The sequence below is a fragment of the Eriocheir sinensis genome, chromosome 18 (genome assembly GCF_024679095.1).
Source record: "Eriocheir sinensis breed Jianghai 21 chromosome 18, ASM2467909v1, whole genome shotgun sequence".
In the NCBI taxonomy this organism is placed as follows: domain Eukaryota; kingdom Metazoa; phylum Arthropoda; class Malacostraca; order Decapoda; family Varunidae; genus Eriocheir; species Eriocheir sinensis.
This window is the reverse complement of record NC_066526.1, coordinates 2,298,608-2,326,357: the sequence shown is the minus strand read 5'-3', so window position 1 is coordinate 2,326,357 and position 27,750 is coordinate 2,298,608. Positions and strand designations below refer to the sequence as shown.

The window sequence follows — 27,750 nt, the reverse complement described above, 5'->3', positions numbered from 1 at the left end:
TGCGGGAAGCGACCCCAGATCTTCAATCAACCCTACCTTCAGCGAGCAGCTACAGTGTATGCCCCCGTTATAGATAGATAGATAGATAGATACAGATGATTTTCCATTTCCCCTTCCGACCATGTCACGAAGCTTCCAAACAAAATGCAAGTCGCAGCAATTGGAAAAACACAAATTACGAAATGAACTTTGAAACACTCCAGGTAAAAAAGTAGTTTGGGACGAACAGAACCTCTACCAGTGTACTATGCGGAAGAGCAATTATGTCGTTTGTTCCTATACGTAGTCTTTATTACTCTTCATAGGTAGGACGGGAGGAGGGGGAAAAGTAATATAGTAAGTGTGATGAGTAAGATAATGGTGAAAGATGAATAAAAACACGGCTATGAGAAGTAGAGAAAGAGAGAGAGAGAGAGAGAGAGAGAGAGAGAGAGAGAGAGAGAGAGAGAGAGAGAGAGAGGCAGACAGACAGACAGACAGAGACCGGGGAATGGAGAGTCAGACAGGGAGATAAAACAGAGATAAATGATATAACAATTGCCGAAAAAGTACACCAGTGAATAGAAAATAGCAGTTGAATAAATAATAAATGAGTAAATAGCAAGAGGAAGCGACTTATCACCTGAATTCCAAGTCTTAACAATGTCTATATATGTCTATATAGTTACGTTATAGGTCAGGATGAAAATAATATACAGAGAAGCAAATGAAAAACAACATGATCTACCTCTGTGACATTCTCGAGGGAAAGACCAATCCAATGACTCCACAGCATTAGGAAAGGTTAAACACTCGATTACCTGCACATTTTACCTTACATATACGGAAGTGGAGGAACATTTTTGATTTTGTAATTTAGAGGTTTTTTATTTCATGTATGGGAAGGATCTTTTTATTTCTCACGTATAATTTGATCTTTTTTTTTATTTTGTTTTATTATATTTGTTTTTCATTCTGTTTCAGTTCTTCTTTTCGATTTCTTTATTTTTTATTCATTTTATTGTTTTGTTTTTATTGTTTGTTTATTCATTTATTTCAACTTTGTTTATTTTTCTTCATTTCATTTCATTTTTTCTCTTATTTTTGTTCTATTTTTAATCATTTTTTTCGTCTTTATCTTTACTTTTTTTACTTTTTTTTTCTTTTTGCGTTGGGTTGTTCATCGTGATTCGGAAAAAGGTTGAAGGGAGCGAGGCAAGGCAGACTCGTCCATTTTTTAGAGGACGGAACCGGAGGCCATTTAGAAGATAATCGGAGAGAAGAGTCATGTAGTATTTAGTCCTGACATTCTCTTGTGGGTGATAGCGGTCTTGGGATGGGGGGGAGAGGGTGGGGGGTCCTGACATTCTCTTGTGGGTGATAGCGGTCTTGGGATGGGGGGGGAGAGGGTGGGGGTTATCTTCCTCTCTTTCTCTCTCTCTCTCTCTCTCTCTCTCTCTCTCTCTCTCTCTCTCTCTCTCTCTCTCTCTCTCTCTCTCTCTCTCTCTCATTTTTCATTTCTTTGCCTCTATTCTTTATTCTTTTCTGCTTTTCTTCCGCGTTCTGCATCTTTCGCTTTCACCTCACAGTTCCACATGTCATCCGCATATAATTTCCTCCTCCTCTTCTTCTTCCTCCTCCTCCTCCTCCTCCTCCTCCCCCTCCTCCTCCTCCTCTTCTTCCTCTTGTTCTATCACTTAAATCAAGGACGCGCTTTCTTCGTCTCCATAAACATTTTTCGTCACGCAAATATCCGTCTTTTATTTGTCTTTATATTTCTTTTAATTGGCCTCGTTTCAACTTTTCTGTAATATATTTTGTTCTCTATAGTCTTTTCGTCACGGTAATTTGCACATTTGAACCTTGATTTTACCTGTTTGGGCTTCTTTCTACCACTAATCAGAACATAAGGTACTCAGATTATGGTTATTATTAAGAACTTTTCGCTATTTTCATCTCCATCTTGTTTTACTGACGCTTCATTACAGTCTTCATTGGTTTTGTTTCAGGGCGATGATGATAACAGAAGATTGGGGACGGGAGATGAGAGACAGAGGCGCACCACAGCATCACTTGGTAAGATTACACTGTTCCCTGTACTCCATTTTACCACCATACCACGCCTCTTACCTCTTTATCCCTCTCTCTGGTCTTTATCCACGGCGACGTTATCAACACAGGAGCAAGAAGGATATTACAGCGTCGATCAGGAACGTTAATCCGATTTCTGCGCCCGTCCTTGCCCTTATAACGCGCCTTTTAGCGCTTTACTCCTCCCTTTGGCCTTGTTCCAGCTTCAGGAGACGTGCGAGCCACCCTCCGCCCCCATAATGCCCCGAACATGTCGAAACAAATCTTGTATAACGCGTGGCTGCATCTCCTGGCCATGGGGAGGGAATGTTGAGTGGCCTATCGCTGCCATAAAAGAGCCTGGCTGTGTGTGTTTGTGGGGGGACGGGAGGGGAGTGTTTGTGGGGGGGGAGGGATGGGGGGTTGTATGTGTGGAGGGGGAGTGGTGGGATAGTGTATGGGAGAAGGGGAAAAGGGGGAGATATTGCTTGAATGTTTTCTTTCTTTGACTTGCACACACACACACACACACACACACACACACACACACACACACACACACACACACACACACACACACACACACACACACACACTCGCACACACACGCACACACACACACTTTGTTTATCATTCTTTCTTTGTGTGTGTCTTATTTCACTCCATCTTTTACTATTTTTCCCTTGTTCCTCCCTCACTCCACCTCTCCACAAACTGATGCAATAAAAGCACTTCAATTTCTCTCAGCAAATAAAAATAAATAGATAAATAACATTGTCGCGTGATGAGATTTTTGGACGCGTTTTTTTTTCGTAAGTTTATGAATTCAATTTCTATTTCAGCTGTTTGCTATATTTTTTTGGATTGTTTTACTTCTTTTTTCTTTTTCTTTTTTTTCTTCTTTTTTTGTTTGTTTTATTTCTTTTTTTCTGTTTGTCCCCTTTTTTCTTTTTTTTCTTTTTTTGCTTTTTTTATGCTTTTTTATACTTTTTTTCTTTTTCTTGTATTTTTTTGTTTTTTTTCTTGCCTTTTTCTTTTGATTTCCTTTTTTTTTGTTTTATCTTATTTTCCTTCCTTTTTTGTTGTTTTTTCTTTTTTTCTTGTTTTTTTCTTTTTTCTTATTTTTTTTTGCTTGCTTTTTTTCTTTTTGCTTGCTTTACCTTTACCCTTTTCTTTTTATTCCTTTTTTCTTTTCTTTTTCTTTTTTGCTTGCTTTACCTATTTTTTTCTTTTTTCTTTTTTCTTTTTCTGCTTGTTTTCTTTTTCTTTTTTTTCTTCTTCTTTTTTGATTGCTATTTTTTTTGTCTTATTAACTTTTTTCCCTGTTTTTTTCTTTTTTTTTACTCTCATTTTTTTCATTTTTGCTTCCTTATTTTCTTTTTTCGCTATATTTTTTCCCTCCATTTTTGCTGGCCTTATTTTCATTTTTTTTTTCTTAATATATCTTCCCATGAATATTTCCTGTCTGCTCTCAGTTAAAAATCTCATCCTTTTACGTTTCTGTTTTCTAAGTGAATTATTTTACTGAGAGATTCATCAGTCCATTAAATATTTGCTTTCTTTGCACAAAATTATTCATACCCTTTATTTTACTCAGCCTTTTATATCTACGTACGTTTTCTAGTTTAATTTTTCATGCCGCGCTTCAGTTTCTTATTCATACGTTTTAGTTTCGTTTAAATCACTTTAATACTCTAATCTAATCTTTTCCACGGCGTTTATGGAGCATTTTATTTCTGTAAACTTACTCCTTCATCCTGTATATTTATTTTCCCCATTATGATGTAAATAAGCTTCTCGTTAGCTTAAGATGCGCTCCAATCTCTATAAGCACCGTGTTTTTCCTTCACTAAAGACAAACTCGCGCCTTCCTCACTGGGCTCACTTTCCTTTCTCTCCCTAATAAGCCTCCTCGGCGGCCTGAATAAGCTCTCTCCGGCCCCTGATGAACTCTCTCCATAGCGTCCCTTTATAAGCCTCTCCTCGCTTCCACGCCACGCCGGATCAAAAGGTTTACGAGGAGGTGACAGAACTTGGCCTCCAGGGTTTTTAAAGAGGTGGGGGAGCTGTTCTTGTCTCCTTGAATTGAAAAGAAGGGTGGAAAGTGCTGCCAATCGTCTTTTACTTCTTTTAATGGGAGTAAATGGCCGCTTCTAGTCTTCCTTCTATAAACTGTGGAGGAAGAGCTGTGTTTGTCCACCTCGTCACAGCGTCTTTTTCTTGTATTACCAAAAAAACGACAATTAGCTTCAAAAGTGATTTACTCCACCCGAAATTGATCTCTCTCCACCCGAAATTGATCTCTCTCCACCCGAAAATGATCTCTCTCCACCCGAAAATGATCTCTCTCCACCCGAAAATGATCTCTCTTCACCCGAAATTGATCTCTCTCCACCCGAAAATGATCTCTCTTCACCCGAAATTGAACTCTCTCCACCCGAAAATGATCTCTCTTCACCCGAAATTGAACTCCACCCGAATTTGACCTCTCTCCACCCGAAATTGAACTCTCTCCACCCGAAATTGATCTCTCTCCACCCGAAATTGACCTCTCTCCACCCGACATTGATCTCTCTTCACCCGAAATTGATCTCTCTCCACCCGAAATTGACCTCTCTCCACCCGAAATTGATCTCTCTCCACCCGAAATTGACCTCTCTCCACCCGACATTGATCTCTCTCCACCCGAAATTGATCTCTCTCCACCCGAAATTGACCTCTCTCCACCCGACATTGACCTCTCTCCTCCCGAAATTGAACTCTCTCCACCCGAAATTGACCTCTCTCCACCCGACATTGACCTCTCTTCTGGCCACTCGTCTATTCTCCCTTTTATCGGAGGAGTGATTAGGGCTTTTTCGTTCTCATTTATTTTCTTCCCCTGAGCTGCTTCCATTAGTGTATAGAATAACTCAGTCTCCTTTTTCCGAAAACTGAGAAAAATTTGTTCGTCTCACCAAAGAGAAGCGGATTTACAACTCCTCAACCTCTCCTCCCTTCCTGGAAAAAGAAAAGGCTGCTTATTTCCATTTAATTTAAGATGGTGAAAGTGGTTCTCGTTTTCCTCTTCAATGGAAAATGTCTAAAGAGCTCCTCCTCCCCTTCCTCCTCGCCCTTCTCCTCTCTCTGCGTCAGGGGTAACAATACTATTTTTGTCGAGGCTAATAACTTGAGGATGTTAAGTCGAGGCTCGGAAGAATGGAAACGTCACCTCGGAAAAGATAGTGTGTCGTAGGGAGGGAATAGAATGTCGGTACTTATGTTGTTTACGTTTTGTTTTCAGTACCAAGAGGTGGAAAAATAATCATAAGAGTAGCATTATCTCCTCTCTCTCTCTCCCTTCCTCACTTTTTCTCTCTCTTTCTGTCTCCTCACTTTCTTTCACAGTTCTCTCTCTCTTACCCACTCATTTTCTTCCTTTTTTCCTTCCCCACTTCCTCTTTCCTTCCTTCCTCCCTCTTTTCTTCCCATCCACCTCCTTTTTCCTTTCTTCCCTACTTCCTCGTCCTCCCTTCCTCCCTCTTTCCTACCCATTAACCTTCTTCTTCCCCTCTTCCTTCTTCCCCATTTTCTCCCTCTTTCCTACCCACACACCTCCTTACTCTCTTCTTTCTTCCCCACTTCCTTTTCCCCCTTCCTCTTTCTTTCCTACCCATCCACCATCTCTTCCCCTCTTCCTCTTCCCCCCCTCCTCCCTCCGTCTCCACCTCCACCCCAAACCATCCCTTCTCACCTTTACCCTTACCCCCTCTACACCCCCCACCCCATTCCTAAGCCAGGGTCTGAGCCCACTATCACCCCAGACCAAGATTACACACTCTAAGTCGCTTGTGTTCGCTTTCTGTTCCCCTTTACCGAAATCCCAAGGCCTTCCGTGTATGTATGTGGCTTTCCTTGGCTGTCGGTGGCTGTCGATGGATGTCCTTGGTTGTCGTTGACTGTTCTTGGCTCTCTGTCGGTGTCCTTAGCTGTCGGTGAGTTTCCTTGGCTGTCGGCGGCTGTCCTTGGCTGTCGGCGTCTCTCCTTGGCTGTCGGCGGCTGTCCTTGGCTCTCTGTGGTTGTCCTTATCTGTCGGTGAGTTTCCATGATTGCCCTTGGCTGTCGGTGGCTGTCCTTGGTTGTCGGCGGCTGTCCTTTGCTCTATGGTTGTCCTTAGCTGTCGGTGAGTTTCCTTGGGTGTTCTTGGCTGTCGGTGGCTCTCCTTGGCTGTCGGTGGTTGTCCTTAGCTGTCGGTGAGTTTCCTTGGGTGTTCGTGGCTGTCGGTGGCTCTCCTTGGCTGTCGGCGGCTGTCCTTGGCTGTCGGTGGCTCTCCTTGGCTGTCGGTGGCTGTCGTTGGCTGTCGGTGGTTGTCCTTAGCTGTCGGTGAGTTTCCTTGGCTGTCGGTGGCTCTTCTTGGTTGTCGGCGGCTGTCCTTGGTTATCTGTGGTTGTCCTTAGCTGTCGGTGAGTTTCCTTGGCTGTCCTTGGTTGTCGGTGGCTGTCCTTAGTTCTCTGTGGTTGTCCTTAGCTGTCGGTGAGTTTTCTTGGCTGCCCTTGGTTGTCGGTGGCTGTCCTTGGTTGTCGGTAGCTGTGTAGTGGCTTCCTCCTCTCCTTCCCTTCCCCTTCCCCCATTTACTCTTTTTTCACTTCCTTACATGACCCTTTCACCTTTTACTCTTCCCCTCTCTTCCCCTCCAAACACCTTATTCTCTTTTCTTCCACCCCTCGCCCTTTTCACACCCTTTTCTTCCCCTCTGATTCTGACCCTCACTCATATCCCCCTCTTCCCTTCCTCCCTTCCACACCTTTACCCTTTCTACAATACCTTTTCACTCATCTCCTTTCTTCACCCCCAAACAATTTATGCTCTTTCCATCCAATCCTCACCCTTTCTCACCCTTTTTTCCTCCCTCTGCCCTCTTCCCTTCCTCCCTTCCACACCTTTACCCTTTCTAAAATACCTTTTCATTCATCTCCTTTCTTCCCCTTCGAACAACTTATCCTTTTTCCATCCTTTCCTCACCCTTTTTCATCCCTTTTTCCTCCCCTCTGCTCTCTTCCCTTCCTCCCTTCCACACCTTTACCCTTTCTTCAGTACCTTTTCACTCATCTCCTTTCTTCCCCTTCAAACAATTTATGCTCTTTCCATCCATTCCTCACCCTTTTTCACCCCTTTTTCCTTCCCTCTGCCCTCTTCCCTTCCTCCCTTCTACACCTTTACCCTTTCTTCAATACCTTTTCACTCATCTCCTTTCTTACCCTCCAAACACCTTATGCTCTTTCCCTTCATCCCTCACCTTTTTCACCCCTTTTTCCTCCCCTCTGATTCTGACCTTCACTCCGCTTCCCCCTCTTCCCTTCCTCCTTTCTACCTCTTTATCCTTACATCCCTTCTTCTGTTGGCTGTTTCACCTTTTACTTGTCTTTCTTCCCCTCAAACACCTTATGCCCTTTCCCTTCACCCCTCACCCCCGTCTCCTTTCTTCCCTCTTTTCTTAAACTTTGCAACACTTTCCCTTTGTCTCCTTCCTCTTCTCTCTGATTTTGAGCATGTTCTCTTTCTCCTTCTTCCCTTCATCTTGTCCGCATTCCTTCCCTCTTCCCTCGAGACATATATCTTTCCCTTCTTCCTTTCCTCCCGTCCTCTTTACTCTGTCTTCATCTCTAGAGCCTTGCATCCCTTTCCCTCCTTTCCTTCCTCTTCCTTCTCTCCCTCACCCCTTCTTCTATTCCATTTCTTCCTTCCCTCTCCTTCCACCACTCGCCCCATCATCTACCGCTTCCTCTTCTAATTCCTCTTGCCCTTTCTCTCTTTCTCCTTTCTTTTCCCTCATTACTTCTTAACAATACCCTTCATCACTTCGCCTTTTCTTACTTATCCCTTTCCTCTGCATTCCCTTTTCGTTTACATTCCCATTATCTTTCCTACCTCCCTTTACCCTTTCACCCACATCCTCTTCACCTCCCTACATTCCTTTCCCCTTTCCCTTTCGTTCCCCCTCCACCTTTCCCCAACACACAAATCCCCGCAGATAGGAATTCATATCACGGCTTACACTGTGGACCTCCTCGACACAAGACAATGGGTGGAATGGCTGAGACCGTGCTTAGACGTGGCGATATTAGGCATCATGTTGTGTGGACTCCTTCGGGATGCTACCTGGATGTGGATGGAATAGTGGATATGGAAAGAAGAGGAAAGGGAAGGAAATGGAAAAGGAAATGCAGGGGAATGGAATAAGTAGGGAAGGAGGCGATGATGAAGGTGGAATGAGAGGTGGCGGTTTTCTTATGTTTTTGGTTAAGTGATTCTAACTCTTATGTTTTTTTGTATTCTTTTATTTATACGCTATTTCCAGGACCAGCGCCAGTGGGTGTTTTTGTATTCTCCTTATTTTTCCCCTTGAGCTCCCTCCATTTCTGTAAAAACTAGATGGAGGATTGGAAGAAGAGAATTTTTTTTTTTTGTATGTGTGTGTGTAAGAATGAAGACAGGATGGGTGAGAAATAGGAAGGGTGAGAGATAGGGAGGAAGACAGATAGGGAGGGAGAGAGATAGGGAGGGAGAGAGATAGAGAGGGAGAAAGACAGGGAGGGAGAAAGACAGGGGGGAGAAAGACAGGGCTGGTGAGAGATAGGGAGGGTGAGAGATAGAAAGGGAGAGAGATAGGAAGGGAGAGAGATAGGGAAGGAGAGAGATAGGTTCGGAGAGAGATAGGTTCGGAGAGAGATAGGGAGGGAGAGAGATAGGGAGGGAGAGAGATAGAGAGGGAGAGAGATAGGTCCGGAGAGAGATACGTTTGGAGAGAGATAGGGAGGGAGAGAGATAGGGAGGGAGATAAATAGGAAGGGTGAGAGATAGGGAAGGAGGGAGATAGGGAGGGAGAGAGATAGGGAGGGAGAGAGATAAGGAGGGAGAGAGATAGGGAGGGAGAAAGATAAAGATGGTGAGAGATAGGGAGGGAGAAAGATAGGGAGGGAGAGAGATAGGGAGGGAGAGAGATAGGGAGGGAGAGAGATAGGGAGGGAGAAAAATAGGGAGAGTGAGAAAGAGAGAGAGAGAGAGAGAGAGAGAGAGAGAGAGAGAGAGAGAGAGAGAGAGAGAGAGAGAGAGAGATGGGAACAGTAATATACTGGGTAATATTATTGGATGTGAAAGGTAATTTTATTTCGTGTAATATCGTTCCCATATTTCTGCCGCCGTCCCACTTTATTCTCCTTCCTCCCTTTATTTTTCCTCTCCTTTCCCTCCCTTTCCAAATTAATGGCTTCCCTGTCGTCTGCCTCCTGTATCTCCCTCCCTTGTCTTTCCTCCCTCTCCTCCTCTTCACTTTCTCTCACTTTTCTCCATCGTCCTTCCTTTATCTTCTTTTAATCTTCTCAAATCATCGTTTTCCTCAAGGTTTCGTCCGCTATTTCTCTTCGCTCATCTTCCTCTCTTCTTCTTCCCGTCATCACTTTTGCTTACCTTTCTCCATTGTCTCCTTCGTTTATCTTCTTTTAATCTTCTCAAATCATCGTTTTCCTCAAGGTATCGTCTACTATTTCTCTTCGTTCAGCTTCCTCTTGTCTTCTTTTCGTCATTACTCCTCCTTCCCTTTCTCCATTGTCTCCTTCGTTTATCATCTTTTAATCTCCTCAAATCATCGTTTTCCTCAAGGTTTCGCCCGCTATTTCTCTTCGCTCATCTTCCTCTTTTCTTCCTTCCGTCATCACTTTCCCTTCCCTTTCTCCATTGTCTCCTTCGTTTATCATCTTTTAATCTCCTCAAATCATCGTTTCCTCAAGGTTTCGCCCGCTATTTCTCTTCGCTCATCTTCCTCTTGTCTTCTTTTCATCATTACTCCTCCTTCTCTTCTTTCTTCCCGCCTATTGTTACATTCTGATCTCCACTTTCATTCTCGTTTTTCCATTCTGTTGATTGAAGAAGATTAAGAGGAAAGGAGGAGGTCGAAGAAGATGAAAGGGAGAAAGGGAAAGAGATAAGAATAGGAGAGGAAAGAACACCAGAAAGGAGAGAAAAGATTAGGACAGCGGAGAAAAGACGACGGAGAGAAAAGATTAGGACAGCAAAGAAGAAGACAGGAAATTAGAGAAGAGGAGATTAAATGAAATGAGAAGGAAGAGGATAGGAAAGGAGGGTAAACAATAGGAAAGCAAAGAAGAGAAGAGGAGAGGCAATGAGAGAAGAGGAGAGGAGATGACGCGAGTGCTCGGAAAAGGAGGAGAAAGGGAAGAGGAAGAGGAAAGGGAAAGGGATGGTTATAGAGGAAAGGAAACAGTAGAAAAAGGAAGAGGAATGAAGGGAAGGGGAAGGGGATGAGGAATGGAAAGAAGAGGAAGAATAAAGGGAAGGGGAAGATTTGAGAGGAAAGAAAACAATAGGAAAAGAGAAAGCAATAGAGGGAAGGGGAAGAGGAAAGGGAAGGGGAAGAGGAAGGGGAGGAGGAGGAGCAACCGCGTCCTCCCCTTCAATAGGTAATCCTCGGCTCCGTTTCCTGAAGATAGAGCGACGCAGGAAATTGTAGGAGAAGGAAGAGGAGGAGGAGGAGGAGGTGGAGGAGGAGGAGGAGAGAGTTGTAAAGGAAGACAAAAGAGAAACAGTAGCCGGAGGAAGAGGAGGAGGAGGAGGAGGAGGAGGAAGAGGAAGAGGAGGAGCAGACAGATGAAGACTAAGAGGAAATTGTAAGAGGAGGAAGAGAACTACTTGAAGGAGAATGGGAACAAGAACAAACACGTAGGGAACAAATGTGAGTAGGAGTTGTGGTATTAGTAGTAGTAGCAGTAGTAGTCGTAGTAGTAATAGTAGTAGTAGTCGTAGTAGTAGTAGTAGTAGTAGTAGTAGGAGGAGGAGTAGGACGAAGACGAAGATGAGGACGAAGAGGACGTGGATGAGGTGGACAGGGATGAGCAGAATGGCAAGGAAAATGTATATGGAGAGAAAGAAGCAGAAGAAAAGAAAGAGATGAAAGGAGAGAAAAAACAGAAAGTCAGAAAGATAAATACAAAGAAATATCCTGAATGAGAAAGAAAAAGAATCACTACATAGATGAAACAAAGAGATAGAGAGAGCAAAAAGAAACGTTCGAACTCAAGTAAGACAAAATTGAGAGTCTGTTAGATCACAACCACAATTAAAACACACAAAAAGAGCCACATAAAAAAATACAGCATAAGGACATCGAAAAAGCAACATAAAAAGTGATCAAAGAGAAAGAGAGAAACCATCAACGAAGCAAAAAAGCGAAAAAATAAACCACGAAAAAAGCAACATTAAAAACGATCGAAGAGACACAGAGAAAACATCAACAAAGCAAAAAAGAGAAAAAGTAGACCACAAATTAAACAAAAACACTAAAAAAGCCGCAGAAAAAAGCACCATTAGGAAATCGAAAAAAAAAAACATTATAATAAACGATCGAAAGGAGAGAGAGAGAGAGAGAGAGAGAGAGAGAGAGAGAGAGAGAGAGAGAGAGAGAGAGAGATCATCAACGAAGCAAAAAGTAGCAACTAAAATAAATCAACATAACACAACAGAGAAAGGAAAGAAAATACGTTCCGCTAAAGAAAGAAAAGACGGAGCATTAAGTGAGTGACAACGCAAACCAATTGTCAGTTCCTTCCTCCGTAGACTCAACGTTAGGAGGCCGCAGGGAAATGCTTCGGAGATCCGTTCTCGATTCAATATTTCCTTTACTTCTCTTTCTCCGTCTCCTCCTCCTCCTCATCCCCCTCCTCTCTTCCTCCTTTCCTCCTCCTCCTCTTCCTTATCTCCTCCTCCTCCTCCTTCTCATCCTCCTCCTTCTCTTCTTCCTCTACCTCCTTCTCCTCCTCTTCTTCTTAAGTGATTTATTCTTTACCCCTTCGGCACCTTCCTTGCCCACCACCTCCTCCTTTCTACTTTTCTTTATATTATGTTTCCCTTTACAAGTCACCGTATTTCGTTTCCTTTGTTTTGTCCTGAGTTCTATATTTCCTCGTTTTCTTTTTCTTCTTCTCTTCCTCTTCCTATTTTGTTTTCTTTTTTGACCTTAATATAGTTCCTCCCTTTCATTTTCCTTTATTTTCTCTTTTCCTTTATCGTATATAGTTTCCTTAATTTCGTCTTTAGTTCAATATTTTCCTGTTTTCCTTCTTTTTCTTTTTCTTTGACATCTTTGCAGTCTACTTCCTCCTTTTTAACCTCCTTACTTTTCTCCTTCCCTTACTTCTCTTCCTCTATTTCATCCACAGTTCAGTATTTCCTTGTTCTCCTTTCTTTCTTCTGCTCTTCCTTTCCTTCTCCTTGACCTATTTTCCTTCTGTACCCACTTAGCAGATTGTCTCTTCTCCTTCACTTTCGGTTATTTTCCATCATTCATATTCATTTGCTTTAATTTTGACTCAGTTCAGTATTTCATTTTACTTTCATCCTAGTCTTTCTACTCCTTCATTTCCACGTCTTGATTCTCCTATTCCATCCCTTAAATAACCTTCTTTACCCTCGATTATGCAGCTTTCTCCTCTCCTTTATGTCAGTTCAGTTCTGTTTTGTCCTTTTTATAATCATGTTTGTTTTTCCCTTTTTTTAACTCCTGACATAAATGGTTTTCTCTTTCCTAACCATACATCCGTCCCTCCCTTTCCTCTTCCAGTCCCTCGGTTTTTCCACCCCCTCATCTTCCCTTTTCCTCCTTTTCCGCTCTCCTAACCTTATTTCCGTTCCTCCATTTCCTCCTCCCATCCATCTATTTTTCCACCCGTTACCTTTTCCGTTCTTTCCTCCTACTCTCTCTCCCCTCGCGTGGAAAATGATAAGTGGGAAAGTTATAAAAACCCATAGAAATGTTCCTGATATAGATATGACGATACCATACAGATGTTTTTTTCAAGTACTTCAGTTATTTCGATCCGTAGAGGTGACTGCAGACGGGTTTGTGTTGCGTAAGGTACAGGAGGTTGTGTTGCGTGAAAGTACAACACAAACACACGTCTGGGTGTCACGCAAGGTTGTTTTTCACTTGTTATCATCAGGTGTGGCAGTGTTGCAAGGTGTGTTGTGTTGCGGTGGTGTGTTGTCGGGACGCAACTCTTCGCTGTGTTGAAATTAATGTTGCAGGAGGAGAAAAACAAGTTGACGGGAAGTGCGGGGCCATAAATCGTTGCGTAAGGTAAGGTGAAGAAAAATGAAGGTAGGCTGAAAAGGGAAAAAAATGGAAAAAAAAGCATTTCTCTCTCTCTCTCTCTCTCTCTCTCTCTCTCTCTCTCTCTCTCTCTCTCTCTCTCTCTCTCTCTCTCTCTCTCTCTCTCTCTCTCTCTCTCTCTCTCTCTCTCTCTCTCTCTCTCTCTCTCTCTCTCTCTCTCTCTCAAACACTCACTATCTATCTATTTATCTCTATCTTAATCTCTGTCTCTATTTTCCCTCGCAAGCCAAAATAATACAAAGAAGAAAAGGTCAAGCAACACTCGCAAAACTCCCCGAGCAACACTGGACTTTCTGCCATAATCCAACAGTTTTTATCTGCTTTTTCTCGTCCAAGTCTCCATTCACTTTTCATTTGAGCTCAAACTTGGTCAATCTCCATATATCAGGCTGATGTCGCGCGCAGAGGAGGGAGGATGAGGAGGGGGAGGAGGGAGAGAAAGAGAAGAAAGATAAACGAGAGTAAAGGAGATATAGGAGGAAAAGGAGAGAGAACTAGATGGATGGGGCTGGAGGTAGGAAAAAGAGCAGTAGTAGGAGGAGGAGAAGGACAGATGGGGAAGAAGGAGACAGAGGAAGAAGAGGAGTATGCTGGAATAGAAAAGATGTCGCTGAAGAAATAGGAACAAAGAAGGAGGTGGAGGAAGAAGGAGATGGAGGAGAAGATCAACGATATGAGTGAAGAAAGAAACATGAGAAGAACGATATCGGTAGTAGAAGACGAAGAAGAAATAGGAGGAGAAGAAGAAGAGACGAAGTACAGGCAGAAGGAGGTGGAAAAGGAGGAGGAAGAGGAGAGAGGAGAGAGGAGAGAAAAGATCAACGACATGAATGAATAAAGAAACAGGAGAAAAACGATATCGGTAGTTGAAGAAGAAATAGGAGGAGAAGAGAAGACGAAGTATAGGGCAGAAGGAGGAGGAGGAGGAGGAGGAGGAGGAGGAGGAGAGAGAAGATCAACCACATGAATGAATAAAGAAACAGGTGAAGAACGATATAGCGGGTGGCTGAAAAAGGCGAAATAGGAGGAGGAGAGAAGACGAAGAACATGGCTTGAGGAGGAGGAGGAGGAAGGGTAGGAGGAGGGATGGAAGACACCAGGAGGGGGAGGACTAGCAGGGACGATAACTTTGATGATGAATGTCCGCGACTGAAAACGTCTTTATGCATGAGGAATCGCCTCCAACACGAGGTTACGGTGACTTATGCTGCCCCATCTCGCACGTGACCCCGGGCCCTGAAATTCTTAAGTATTCCCTCCCTCGACGGTGACGGATTCTAAGAAGCACGTGAAAAATGGGAGAAAACGTGGGTGATAATTTTTACTCAGCGAAGAGCGAAAAAGACGAGTTAGGGAAGAGAGAGAGAGAGAGAGAGAGAGAGAGAGAGAGAGAGAGAGAATACTACAGAAAGATAGACATGGAGTGATAAAAAAATGATAGGTGGATAGATACAAGAATGAATAAATAAGCAGAGAGAGAGAGAGAGAGAGAGAGAGAGAGAGAGAGAGAGAGAGAGAGAGAGAGAGAGAGAGAGAGAGAGAGAGAGAGAGAGAGAAGGCTATAAAAGTAACGAAGATGGATGCAGAAAAAACAACACGAGAACATTACGAAAATTAGGAGAAAGGAAAGAAGTCCAAAGAGAAAAAAACGAAGCGGAGATGAGGCTGACAGTAAAGATTTTGATATTTACTTAAAAGGGGTGGGGAATAAATTGTTGGATAAAAAGTAATGTTGAAAGCCCAAGAAACCCAATGAAATAGAGTTAATTCCAAGAAACATTTATACAAGAACTCCTACTACATGTGAAAGATGTGAGTGAATATTTTCTTCAATACAAAGACTTCCGGGAAAGAGAAAATACCTTTGAAGCAGTAAAAGAGGAGAGAGAGAAAGACACGGAAATGGAAGCGAAAGAGGGGAGGGAAGGGAATTGGAGAGCTGAAAGGATAGCTCGAGGGAGAGGAAGATGAACTTGAAAAGGGGAAGCTTAACCAATGTAATTAAAAGGAAAAGATGAGAACGAAGGGCAGAAGCAGGACGAAATGCAAGGGAAGACAAACGAGAGGAAGAAAATACATTAAAGCGAAGAATAGAAAAAGGAGAAACACGGAAGTGAGCAAATAAATGGAGAAAATGGAATAGGGACGGGGAGAGGAAAGCGAGAGAGAGGAAAATAAAAGAAAAAAAATGAAATGGGTAAAGGGAAAAGGTATGCGAGAGAAAGGAACTAAAAAAAAAAGGAGAGAGAAAAAGTAAGGGAGGAGGGGGAGGAGGACAAACAAAAAACAGAGAGAGAGAGAGAGAGAGAGAGAGAGAGAGAGAGAGAGAGAGAGAGAGAGAGAGAGAGAGAGAGAGAGAGAGAGAGAGAGAGAGAGAGAGAGAGAGAGAGAGAGAGAGAGAGAGAGAGAGAGAGAGAGAGAGAGAGAGAGAGAGAGAGAGAGAGAGAGAGAGAGAGAGAGAGAGAGAGAGAGAGAGAGAGAGAGAGAGAGAGAGAGAGAGAAGGAAACGAGGAGAGAAGTTTAACCCAGTGTATCTTGTTTCAAAATCTTGTAGAAGTTTGCTCGTTAACAGAGGGACGCGTTACTCAATACAGTGACGGATCGAAGAGAGGATCAGGGCTGGATTTAGAACCTATTGGGAGATCGATTAACGGATCAGTGGACGGAATAAAGGATCTGGACTTTGGGCTTTGGGATTCGTAGAGAAGTGTTTGGATTTTGTTGGAAGCAATTAAGCCCAAACAACAGCGAAAATGTATTAGGAAAGACTGAAATATGACAAGACATGGGAAACAAAAGCTAAAGAAAGGTTGCTAGGAAATTACATAGCATAAACTGACTGCGATGATAAAAACGTAAGATAAAATAAAATCGGAAAAAAAATGCAGTAAAATAAAGGAAACTGATAAATTACTGAATGCTAAGGAAAAATACACAATAAAAGAGCGGGCATTTTTTGTTTTGTTGTTTCCTATGGTGTAAAAATGAGTTAAGACTGGAAGATAAAATACAATGCCAGTTTAAAGAATTAGTATATTACGTATAATTAGTAGCACCTGGAAGACTGAAACATTACAATACCTGGCAAAGAAAAGCTAAAATAGACACGTTAGTTAGGAAATTAATAAATAAACTGAATGGTACAAAAAATATAAAAGTTGCAATAATTGAGCTGTTAAAAAAAATACAATACTCGATCAAAGAATAAGTAACCTATAATGTAAAATCATGAACAAGTCTTATAAGTATGTATAGCTTCTTACTTTTCCCTCTTATTTTTCCTTTTTACCTACTTATAATATTTGTTCATGATGTTATAAGTATGTAAAACGGAAACACTACTATATAAATGTGGGTTTTTACTTCATTTATATAGTATTTTCTCGTTTTTGCATACTTATAAAATCATGAACAAGTATTATAAGTATGTAGAATGGAGAAATTACTGTATGAATTAAGTAAGAGGCCACAAATGTATGAAGAAAATATATACCGAACGGACTGAAGGATGAGAGGCGAGATACTGAGGACAGACATCGAGGAGGAGGCAGCGGGGAGGTGTCTATGAGAGAGCAAATGATGAGAAATGAAGCATGTGATGGGTGGCGATTAACCTGATTGGAGGATTACGAACCTGAAATGGGAGGACATTGAGAGGGATTGTGAGGACGTGTTGAGGGATTTGGTCATTCATTAAGACGTCCTGAGCCTCCACGTCAATGATAGGAAGTGTTCACGTGAAGTTATAGATGGTTATGAACTCTGCCTTGGAACTTAATATTTTTTTCTTTACAGCAAAGGAGACAGTTCAAGGGCAAAAAAATCAACAAAAAGCCCGCTACTCACTGCCCCTATAAAAATAAGTATTGAGGAGTTGCTAAATGAGAGGTCAATTTCTGGAGGTGAAGTGTCTTGATAGTTCTCTCTTGAAGGAGGTCAAGTCGTAGGCAGGAGGGAATATATATATTTTGCAATAGTATTGTAAGTTAGACACGAAAATGGATGCGAGGGAAGAGGCAAGGGAATTAGAGAAGAGAGAGGATAGTTTAAAGGAGGAAAGATTGACTTGACATAGGAGATGCTTAACCAAATGTAATTAAAAGGAAAATATGAGAACGAATGGCAGAAGCAGGAAGAAACTGCGAGGGAAAACGAACAGCTTGAAGAAAATCCACATGAGCAAGAATTATAAGCAGAAGAAATAGGCAAGAGAGAAGATGAAAGGCGTGTCGTGTTGTAGAAATATTCACGTTTAAATAAATAGCACATTCACAAGACTTTTTTTTTCATTAGAGTTGTCATTGATATACAAGCTCGTGATCAGTGGAAGATAATTAATCACGGAATTTTGATGATCGGTGTCAAAGTTAGACCTAATATATTACGATTAGCTATATAATTTAATCACACTTGTCACTGTTCTTCACCTGAGAATTATAATTAACCTTGTATTAATCGCGTCCTCGCAGGGTCTGGTTTAATTCCTGTTTTGATTTTGTATGTTTCTCCTTTCATTGCAAACAACATTTATCTCAATCCACCACTGATCTTGTCGTACACTGTCTTCAAAGAGCTTGTTTTCGCCTTGAACATGTTTTGGCTTTACGTTATTTTTCCGATAGGTTTGAATCTTCGCAAAACACAAGTAATTATGTCAACAGCCTCGTTCCGGCCTCCTCAAAGAATCATTATCAGCTTTTTTAGTGAGAGAATCATGAACGCTTTGGAGAGGACGAGATGTGACCTTGTGTTTTGATCTTGCGTTAACTTTATTTTTTCTCATGTTTTAAAGGGATTCGTTCACCACAGACAAACAATACTTCGATAGCATGCTGTTTTCATGTATATGTATCTCAAGGCCTGTTTTTCTGTTTACAAGTTCACAAAGTCACTCGCAGACGAAACATGATATCTACTCACAAAATTCGTATCATCTCAGCAACAACAAATATTTACCATGACACTTATTGCACTATTTTTACAATGCTTTTAGCTTGACCGAAATTTTGAACCACAAGGTAATTTCGGGGCAAACCATACAGCAACATTAATGATATTTTTAGCCAAGAATTCCCTAGAAACATCAATTAACCGAGGAAAACAGGAGCTGTAAACATCATCTCCCTTGCACGTGCCTGCCTTGGCGAGAATTTCTGCAAAGTGGAAAAAGAAACCCGCCCACAAAAGGTGTTTTCCAATGGGAACTTTTAGTTGGTCCCGCTTGCTCGTGATTGCAGAGAATGAGGCGGGAAGGGAAGAAGAGGAAAAAAGGAAAAAAGGAGAGTCGTGTAGGGATGCGAGAAGAGAAAAAAGAAAGTGAAGCAGATGAAGCAGTAGGAAAAATGAGAAGTAATGAGAAAAGAAGAAGAGAGGGAGGAAAAAGGAAAGAGGCAAGCCTTTGGGAGGGGAGAGGAAGAAGAATGAGGAAAAAGATAGGAGAGTAATTAGGAGGGAAAAAGAAAGGATAAAGAGGAGAGATAAAAAAAACATAAAAAGCGTAACGATGATGAATAGATCAATGAGAAAGGAAAAGAAGAAATGCCATGACGAAAGAAAAGGAGAGAAAAGTAGAATATGGAATCAATAATGGAAGGGAAGGAGAAGTCTATGAGAACCGGAGAAAAAAGAAAAGAAAAAAGAGAGGATGAAAGAAGGGGAGAGAGTAGTGATTGAGATAGCAAGGGAGAGAAAGTAAAAGAGGATGAGAGGACTAATAAAGAAGGAGGAGGAGAAAATAGCGAGAGGAAGAGAGAAATGAGGATTAGACAAAAGGGTACATAAGTAGAGAGTAGGAATCAGGGAAGGAGTGAAGAGACACCTAGGAGAAACTGTAAGATCGAAAAAGAAATCAAAGAAAATATTGGTCCCCAGACAGACGAGGTCGGTGTACGAACTCAAGACACGAGGGACCAGAATTCCCAACAGGACCTTCGCGTGTGCTCATAGTCGACGACACTTCATCCCCGAGGCTTTGCTCCGCCGCGGGGATGACGCCGCTGGGGACACAATGTGAGCAAGGTGTGTAAAATTACATGAACAAACCTTACACAGACAGACCTCCAAGCTATTCTGGGAACTAGAAAAGACTGTCAAACGTTTCAATGCAGGTGATGCAGCACAGATATAGACAGGAGGGCATTTTTTTAACCACACTGAGTCAGCCAAAACTGCAACAACCTTCCTAAAGTAATGAATTCGAAAACGATCACCTCCTTTAAAAAAAATAATCGACCGTTCTTTTGTGGAGTCAGAAAAGAGTTGAATGGTCTCAAAAAAATAACGATAACAATAATAACAATAATAAAAAAATGGGTTGTTAAACTTCACGCGCGCACGGGAAGTGTTCTCTTCCGCAGGTCACTAACGAGCCTAAAAAATAAATTGAATCACTAAAGTAGGCACCCTCATGATAGTCCAACGGGTTGTCTGTTGCCTTTCCTTCCATGTTTTCTTCTTTCCCCTTTTTTTCTCTTCCCTCTGTAGCCATGGCGTAACCTTTACTGCTAGCCTCGCCCTACATTGTGAGTTTTCCTTTTCTTACATATATCCCATCCTTTAGCTGATGATACGTCCTCTGGTCAAGAAAGAATATGCGGATAGTGAGTAATGTTGGGGAAAAGATGGACGCCTGATTCACTGCGTAGTTCCCATCCCAAACAGCGTCTGAACCTCGTCTTTCATGATCCGCCTTTCTCCCTCCCCCTCGCCTCTTCATTTCCTCCTTCCCTTGCATATTACTTCCTCCCATTTACCTTCTCTCTCAAGCTAATTATTAACCTATCTATCTGTCTATCTATCTATTTGTCTTTCTATCAATATCCGTCTATCAATTTCTTACCTTCCTGACTTAACATCCACCTGCCGTATGCCTCTTTCCTTTCTTTAATAATAAATCGGAAAAAGTAATATTAAAACTGTATAAATCGTTGGTTCGACCCCGTCTAGAGTACTGTGTACAGTTTTGGTTTCCCGGCTACAGAAAAGACATAGAAAAGTTGGAACGGGTTCAACGAAGAGTAACAAAGATGATTCCTAGGTTGAGAAATTTATCATATGAACAAAGACTTAAAGAAGTTAATTTATTCAGCCTATCAAAACGAAGAATGCGAGGCGATCTAATAGAATTGTTTAAAATGTTTAAAGGATTCAGTGATATTAATGCGGAAGATTATTTTACAATTGATCGATCAAATAGAACAAGAAGAAATCACAATTTGAAGATAAGTGGTAAAAGATTCTCGTCGCACGAAGCTAAACACTTCTTCCTCAATCGAGTTGTTAATGTTTGGAACTCTCTACCCTGTGATGTCTTGATAGTACAACAGTTACGGCCTTCAATAATAGATTAGACAAGTATTTTTAATCCAACCAGCAACTAAGATATTACTCATTGTCGTAATAACGTTAAGTTCTTTCGAATACTGGTGTCCTTGTCCGCTTTTATCGCCCGGTTAGTGGTAGCAGTAATGGTAGTTCTTTCCTCTTTCCTACATAATTTCCATGCAGTTTTTCCAAGCTGCATGGTTCTTTTTCCTTTCCTGCCAGCTTTGGCTGGAGGGATGGGGGGGTGGGGAGGAGCCTTCGCCTTTGCTGTCCTTCATCTTCCACCTTTGATTAGATAGTTAGTGTAGCTTGTCACAAACAGCCTCGTCAGGACCAGCAGGTCTGCTGTTGTTTGTTCTTCCTTTGTGTTTCTTTGTGTTCCCTTGCACTTCCTTTATTACATCCCTCCCTTTCTCCCTACCTCCCACCTCTCCTTCCCTTCATATCCTTCCTTATTAACCCCTCCTTTCATTACCTCTCCCTTCCCTTACTTACCCGGCACCATTACCACTTTCTCTCCCTTTATTTATTTTTTATTTCTCTCCTCATTACCTTCCTCGCCTTCGTCCATCCCCATTTGCTTCACTTTCCTTTTCCTCCTTCCCTGGAATTTGCTTCACTCGCACTCGCTCTTTCTGAGGTCAGGTTTGGTCAGGTGAGGTTACTTTTCTTGCCCCAAGGAGGTGGTCGTTAGGTCATTACTATAAAGTGGAAGGCCTCTTAAAAGTCCAAAGAATCTACGCTTTTTCTTTTTGCAATTTCCCGTTCTGGTAAATTGTTTTCTTTTTTGTGTGTGTATGATATGTTAGCCATTTCCTGTATTTACCTACTTTTTTATTTCAAAAGTTTACCTTTTCATCTATCTTCATTCTCTCTTTTCAAGGTTTAAATGGCAGAGAGAAATGGGCAGTACATTGTTTTCCTTTCTATTTTTTTATATGTTTGTATAAGGTCTGAGCCATTTTCTTTTTATCTTCTTTTTTTATTCCACACGTTTACCTAATTTATCCATTTTCAATTTTTTTTTTTTCAAGGTTCAAGAGCAGAGAGAAATGGGTACACTGTTTTCCTTCCTTTTTTTGTTTTGTTTCTTGTGTGTAGCTATGAGGTGATAGTCATTTTTTTGTTTTTTATCTGCATTCTTATTTCACTATTTTACCTATTTATCTATCTTTTTCTTCTTGTTCAAGGCCGAGAGAAATGGGTACACTATTTTTCTCTATGATTTTGTTTCTGTGATTGTAGAAGGTATTACTCACTTTCTTATTTTTTTTATTTCCTGTTTTATTTTACTAGTTTACCTATTTATCCGTTTTCATTCCGTTTTCATGGCCAAGAGAAATTGGTTCACTGTTTTCCTTTTTTTTTTTTTTGGGGGGGGGGGGGCGGGGGGTATGAGGTGCTCGTTATTTTCTTGCTTTTCATCTATCTTTTTATTTCACTAGTTTACCTTTCAATCCGTCTTCATTTTTTTCTTTTTCGAGATCTAATGGCAGAACAAAATGAAACTCCGACAGATAGCTACGTAATGCTAAACTTATGACGTACTAAGCTTCTGCCCTGAAATTTCACTCTCACGTTTCATATTTTCATTTCTTTCTCTGGCCCATGAAATACTGCTGAGGCTTCTTCCGTTGTTCTTTATTTGTTGTCATCTCGCGTCAACACATTTTTACTTCCAACACAATTTTTCCTTCCCTCGCGCTCTCCTCTTGTTGTATTGTTCCCAGGGTCTCCACTTGTTTCGTTTCCGTTGTTTCGCATGTATTCTTCGGTTCCACGATATATATTTGCATTGTTCCATCCGGGTTCCCATATCGTCCAAACCGTTTCCATCATATTTTCTTCGCGGTGTGTGTGTGTGTGTGAGAGAGAGAGAGAGAGATTTGCATAGATTTACATAGAAAATCAGACCACACAGACCCCATGGTCCAGACTTGGTGGTCTGTCCTTAAACCTAAGTGATTTTACATTAATCAGAAGACTCCAAAACGTTGCATTTCTACTCTAGTTGATATTAAGTTGAAGGAAGTGACGGTCGAGCTTATTTTTGAAGGAGTCAATCGTGTTACACTGGACCACTGATGATGGGAGCTTATTCCATTCTCGCACTACAACGTTGGTGAAGAAAAATTTGGTGCAGTCTGAATTTACTTGTCTACATCTGAGTTTTACGCCATTGTTCCTCGTGCGCAAAGTGTCATCGATCATAAACAATGTTGATCTGTCTACATTCGTGAAACCATTAAGTATTTTAAAACATTCGATCAGTTTTCCTCGGAGGCGACGTTTCTCAAGAGAACATGTTAAGGGTAGAAAGCCTTTCTTCGTAGGATTTGTTGCGCAAGGAAGGGATAATTTTCGTTGCCCGACGCTGAACACCTTCTAATTTAGCAATATCCTTTGCATGGTGGGGAGACCAAAACTGTACCGCATATTCCAAGTGGGGTCTGACTAAACTGTTGTAGAGCAGAGTATTACATCTTTATTCTTAAATAAAAAGTTTCTTTTAATGAAGCCCAACATTCTGTTCGCTTTATTTGCTGCATCGATGCATTGCTGTGAGAATTTGAGGTTTGACGCGATTTTGACCCCAAGTCCTTGACGCATTGAACGCTTTTGAGTTTAACGCCGCGCATTTCGTAATCAAACTTTTATTCCTCGTTCCAACTTGAAGGACCTGGCACTTGTCTACGTTAAAGGGCATCTCCCATCTATCCGACCAAGCTGAAATTTTGTGCAAATCCTCTTGGAGGCTTTGCCTGTCTTCGTCAGTGAGAACCGAGTTACCAATCTTTGTGTCGTCTGCAAATTTACTAATGCGGTTATTGAGTCCAACATCCACGTCGTTGATGTAAATAATGAAGAGCACTGGGCCAAGAACCGAGCCCTGAGGGACGCCACTAGTGACAGGCGCCCACTCTGAGTTAAATCCGTCAATCACTACTCTTTGTTGTCTGTTGCTCAACCAATTCGCGATCCATTGGTTTACCTGACCGTCAATACCTATTTGCTTTAATTTGTAAAGTAATTTATGATGCGGGACTTTATCAAACGCTTTCTGGAAATCAAGATAGACTACGTCCAGTGATTTGGTTACGTCATAAACAGTGAAGAGGTCGTTATAAAAGGTTAATAGATTTGATAGGCAGGATCTTTTTTTCGGAAGCCATGTTGTGAGTCCCCAATTAATGAGTGGCTTTCAAGGTAACTCACAATTTTGTCTCTAATTATGCCCTCAAGTAGCTTACCTACAACCGAAGTTAGACTAATGGGCCTGTAATTACCTGGTACTTTTTTGTCTCCTTTCTTAAAAATCGGTGTCACGTTAGCCTTTTTCCAATCTGAAGGGACAATGCCTTGTCGCAAGGACATATTGAATACGGTTGTGAGGGAGGAGAGTATTTCGCTCTTTGTTTCTTTCAGCAGAGTTGGATATACTTTATCAGGTCCAGGACTTTTATTTGTTTTAAGTGATTTGAGGGCTTTAAGGACTTCATCGGGTTTTATTTCAAAGTTAGACAATGCATGCTCGGGATTTACATTAGTACTGGTGTTGGTGGTGGTGGTGGGAGGACTGTTATTATTAAACACCGAGGAAAAGTAATTATTTAATAGGTTTGCAACGTGTTGGCTGTCAGTCACTAGTGCACCGTCGCTGTTTGTTAAAGGTCCAATTCCACTTCTGATCGCCTTTCTGTTGTTTATGTAACTGAAGAAGGATTTCGGATTATTTTTACAGTTGGCTGCAATATTTTCTTCATATCTACGCTTTGCCTGATGCACTAATCTTTTTACTCGTCGCCTTGCATCATTGTAAAGTCTAATGTTTTCGGGCGTGCTTTGGTCTTTCTTTAACCTGTAAGACAATTTTCTCTCCTTGACTGAGTGTTTAATTTCGCTATTAAACCAAGGTGGACTTTATTAGTGTTAATTCGCTTCTCGCACAAGGGGACAAATGTGTCCTGCTGAGTGAGTAAGTGATTTTTAAAGTTTAGCCAGGCGTCCTCTGCATTGCCGTCATCTGATAGTTGCATATCTATTAGTTTTCGTCGGATTTCTACGAAGTTGGCTCTTTTGAAATTGGGCACCTTAACTTTATTTTCAGTCACCGATGTTTGAGCTCTAATGTCAACGCGCACTAGTTTATGATCGCAGGAACCGAGGTGTTCTCCTACCGTGACATTACTGACTAGGTTATCTTGGGTCGCTATAACAAGGTCAAGTATGTTATTTTGCCGAGTTGGTTCAGAAACCATTTGGCTTAGATAATTTTCCTCTAGAAATTCGATCATTCTATGGGACTCACCTTCTGTACCCGACAGTGTCGCCAAGTCGATATCGGGTAGGTTAAAGTCTCCTAGTATCAGTGAGTCGCTGTTATTAAGTGACTGCCTTAAGACGCTGTACATTTCAAGATCGCCATCAAGTGATTGCCCCGGAGGCCTGTAAGTGACAGATATATTTAAATTGACTTTTGCAATGTTTACTCGCACGCACAAATGTTCAACGTTACTGTTTCTTGGTGTTTTGTCAGTAGGTTGCAAGTAGCTTTTGACAAAATGGGCGACACCACCCCCTCTACGGTTTACACGATCATTGTTGAAGAATCTGTAGCCATCTATGTTGTATTCGGAACTTAAATCAATATTAGTGGTGTCGATAAATGTTTCGGTTATAGCAATTACGTCAAAGTTTTCTGTCAGAGCAAGACATCGCAGTTCATCAAATTTGTTTCTTAGGCTACGCGCATTGAAACTAAGGACTCTTAGGTTATCTTGAAGCTTGGTAATAGGGGTACTGGAGGGTTCAATGTTACGAGTCTGTTGCGGTGTGAGGTGTCTATTTACACGGGCGGGATGGAAGGACGTGGCTGAGAGTCGTGTTTTTTTGGTCGGGCGATACGTTCGGCGTTGTTGAGGAGCCTTCCAAATCTGGCTGCCCTGATGGGGACAGGTGTATGCCGTCCCTTTGGAAAAGTCTACTCTGGCCGTAGAAATCGTTCCAGGCGTTAAAGAATTCGACGTCAAGCTCTCCGCAGAGAGTCTGCAGGCGGTTGTTGAGGCTGAAGGCCTTACTGTAGAAGTCGCCCTCATCCCATGTCCGTGGTAGAATTCCTGAAATCAAAATATTAGGGGATTTAATCTTATACTGCTGGATGAGCCTACGGTACTTGTCCAGCAGTTCCTCAGACCGGGTCGTGGTGACGTCGTTTGTACCTGTGTGGAGAACAAAGAGTGAGTCATTAGAGGCCACAGCGGAGACCTCGTCCAGTGCAGCTGTGATGTCGTCAACACCAGCTCCAGGATAACAGTAGTTACGCCTACGACGGGGGACTCTGCCACAGAATTCAACCACCTGATGGCGAATCATAGAGTCACCGACCAAGAAGGTGCTCTGTTCCTCGTCCTCCTCCTCCAGTATGGCAAATCTGTTGTAGCAATGAGTAGGATAAATGGCTCTAGGGGCGGGTCTGGCTCCTCCTCTCACGGGGTGAAGCATTCAGCGTCAGCTCTACCGGTTCCCTGTGACGTGCCTTCTTCGGAAGGTGGCTGGGCATCGAGTGCAGGTGAGGAGGGTGATGAGGCGTCAATTGCAGGAGGGGCGATGATGTTGGCCTGGATAAACTCCTGCAAGGTATCAACAGTACTTGTTAGTTCGGTGATCTTCTTCTCGCCAGAGAGAGAGAGAGAGAGAGAGAGAGAGAGAGAGAGAGAGAGAGAGAGAGAGAGAGAGAGAGAGAGAGAGAGAGAGAGAGAGAGAGAGAGAGAGAGAGAGAGAGAGAGAGAGAGAGAGAGAGAGAGAGAGAAAGGGCACGACATTGTTAAGCACCACATGTGAAGATAATAATTTCCAGTTAACATGTTAGGCCAGGTGACGTAATATATCCCAAATTATTCACGGCCATATTTAAAAAGTTAGAGATAACCAGTATGAATAAGAAAAGAGGGTGTGAATATCTTTAAACTTCAGATTTGCAAATGACACGGTCTTTCAAAGTAATTTAGAAGTAAACTTACAATAGTCTGTTCGAACGAGTGTCTCTCTTATATGGCTGTTGACTGTTAATAACATGTTCACACAGATGTAGAGCAGCGTAGTGAGGAGGAAACAGTGACTGCGATGGAAAGGAGAGCTTATTATGGTGCAAAGAATGATTAGTGTTCTTGTTTATCGTCCTGCTAACACATACCCTATATAGTAATGTGGAAGAGTAATGTTCTATTCGGGATATATACTTCCGGGGTGTTTGGTGTAATCATGGGAGCTGTCGAGTAATGTAAATATGGCTGGCTGTGTCCGTAGAGTTTTCACCTTACTTTTTGGGTAACGCTCCGCCCTTATCATACTGTTTATCTTGTATGTTTTGGAAAAAGGGTGAGATTCTGGCAGAAATCTTGCTGAAAACTCTTCTACTGATGAGTCTTGTTGCCAAATGTTTCAGGTGATTTCCCGAGACTATTTTTAAAGCTATTATTTTGTGAATATTACAAGTAAGAGACAGCGTTAGACATGACTCTGGGCTGCTCGGGACTACACGCTGAAGACTTGGGCTGAAGGATAGTAGGTGATGTCTTGGACGAGGACTGGATGGGGGTTTGAAGGCCCTCTATTCAGTGGACTAATGAAGAATAGTAAAGTATAATGCTTCTCTGCCTTGATGCATAAATCTCTGCTAATTACTTATAAATAATTGGTGTGTTTAGTTTAGCGTTGAGGTACTGTATTAATGAGCTGATAATGATAGGCGGTGGTAATAGGCCTGATTATTTATTTGATTACTCTCTTCATTTGTATATTATAGATCGGCTTATTTAGCCGTGTGGGAGCTGTGATGTAGTGTGATTGCCTTTATCTCGACGCGATGCGATTTTTTAATGAAAATATAAAGCCATTTGGGAGCGAGTCTCTCCTATATAACAACGAACAGACTCCATAAACGACTGATATGTGTGCTGTAAAAACATATCCAGGAAAAAAAATAATAGCAGTAATAAAACAATTAGAAGCAACAATAACAATATGAAGAATCGTATAATTCATATCAATGAAAATGATGAAAATACTAATACAATAATAGGAATAAGAATAAATATAATAACAATAATATTGATAAAATATTGCTCCTACTACTGTTACCATAACTAATACTGATACTATTTTACAATACTCGTTGCTACTACAACAACAACAACAACTAATAATAATAATAATAA

The 27,750-nt window shown here is 41.7% G+C and overlaps 1 long non-coding RNA gene across 1 annotated transcript in view; it reads left to right on the top strand.

Moving 5' to 3' along the window:
* The window catches only part of LOC127000449 (uncharacterized), a 129,098-nt gene that overhangs the window by 76,820 nt on the left and 24,528 nt on the right, over positions 1–27,750 (top strand). The window contains exon 2 of the long non-coding RNA XR_007754047.1: positions 1,989–2,055. This is a non-coding gene — a long non-coding RNA (uncharacterized LOC127000449). The remainder of the gene's footprint in view (positions 1–1,988; positions 2,056–27,750) is intronic.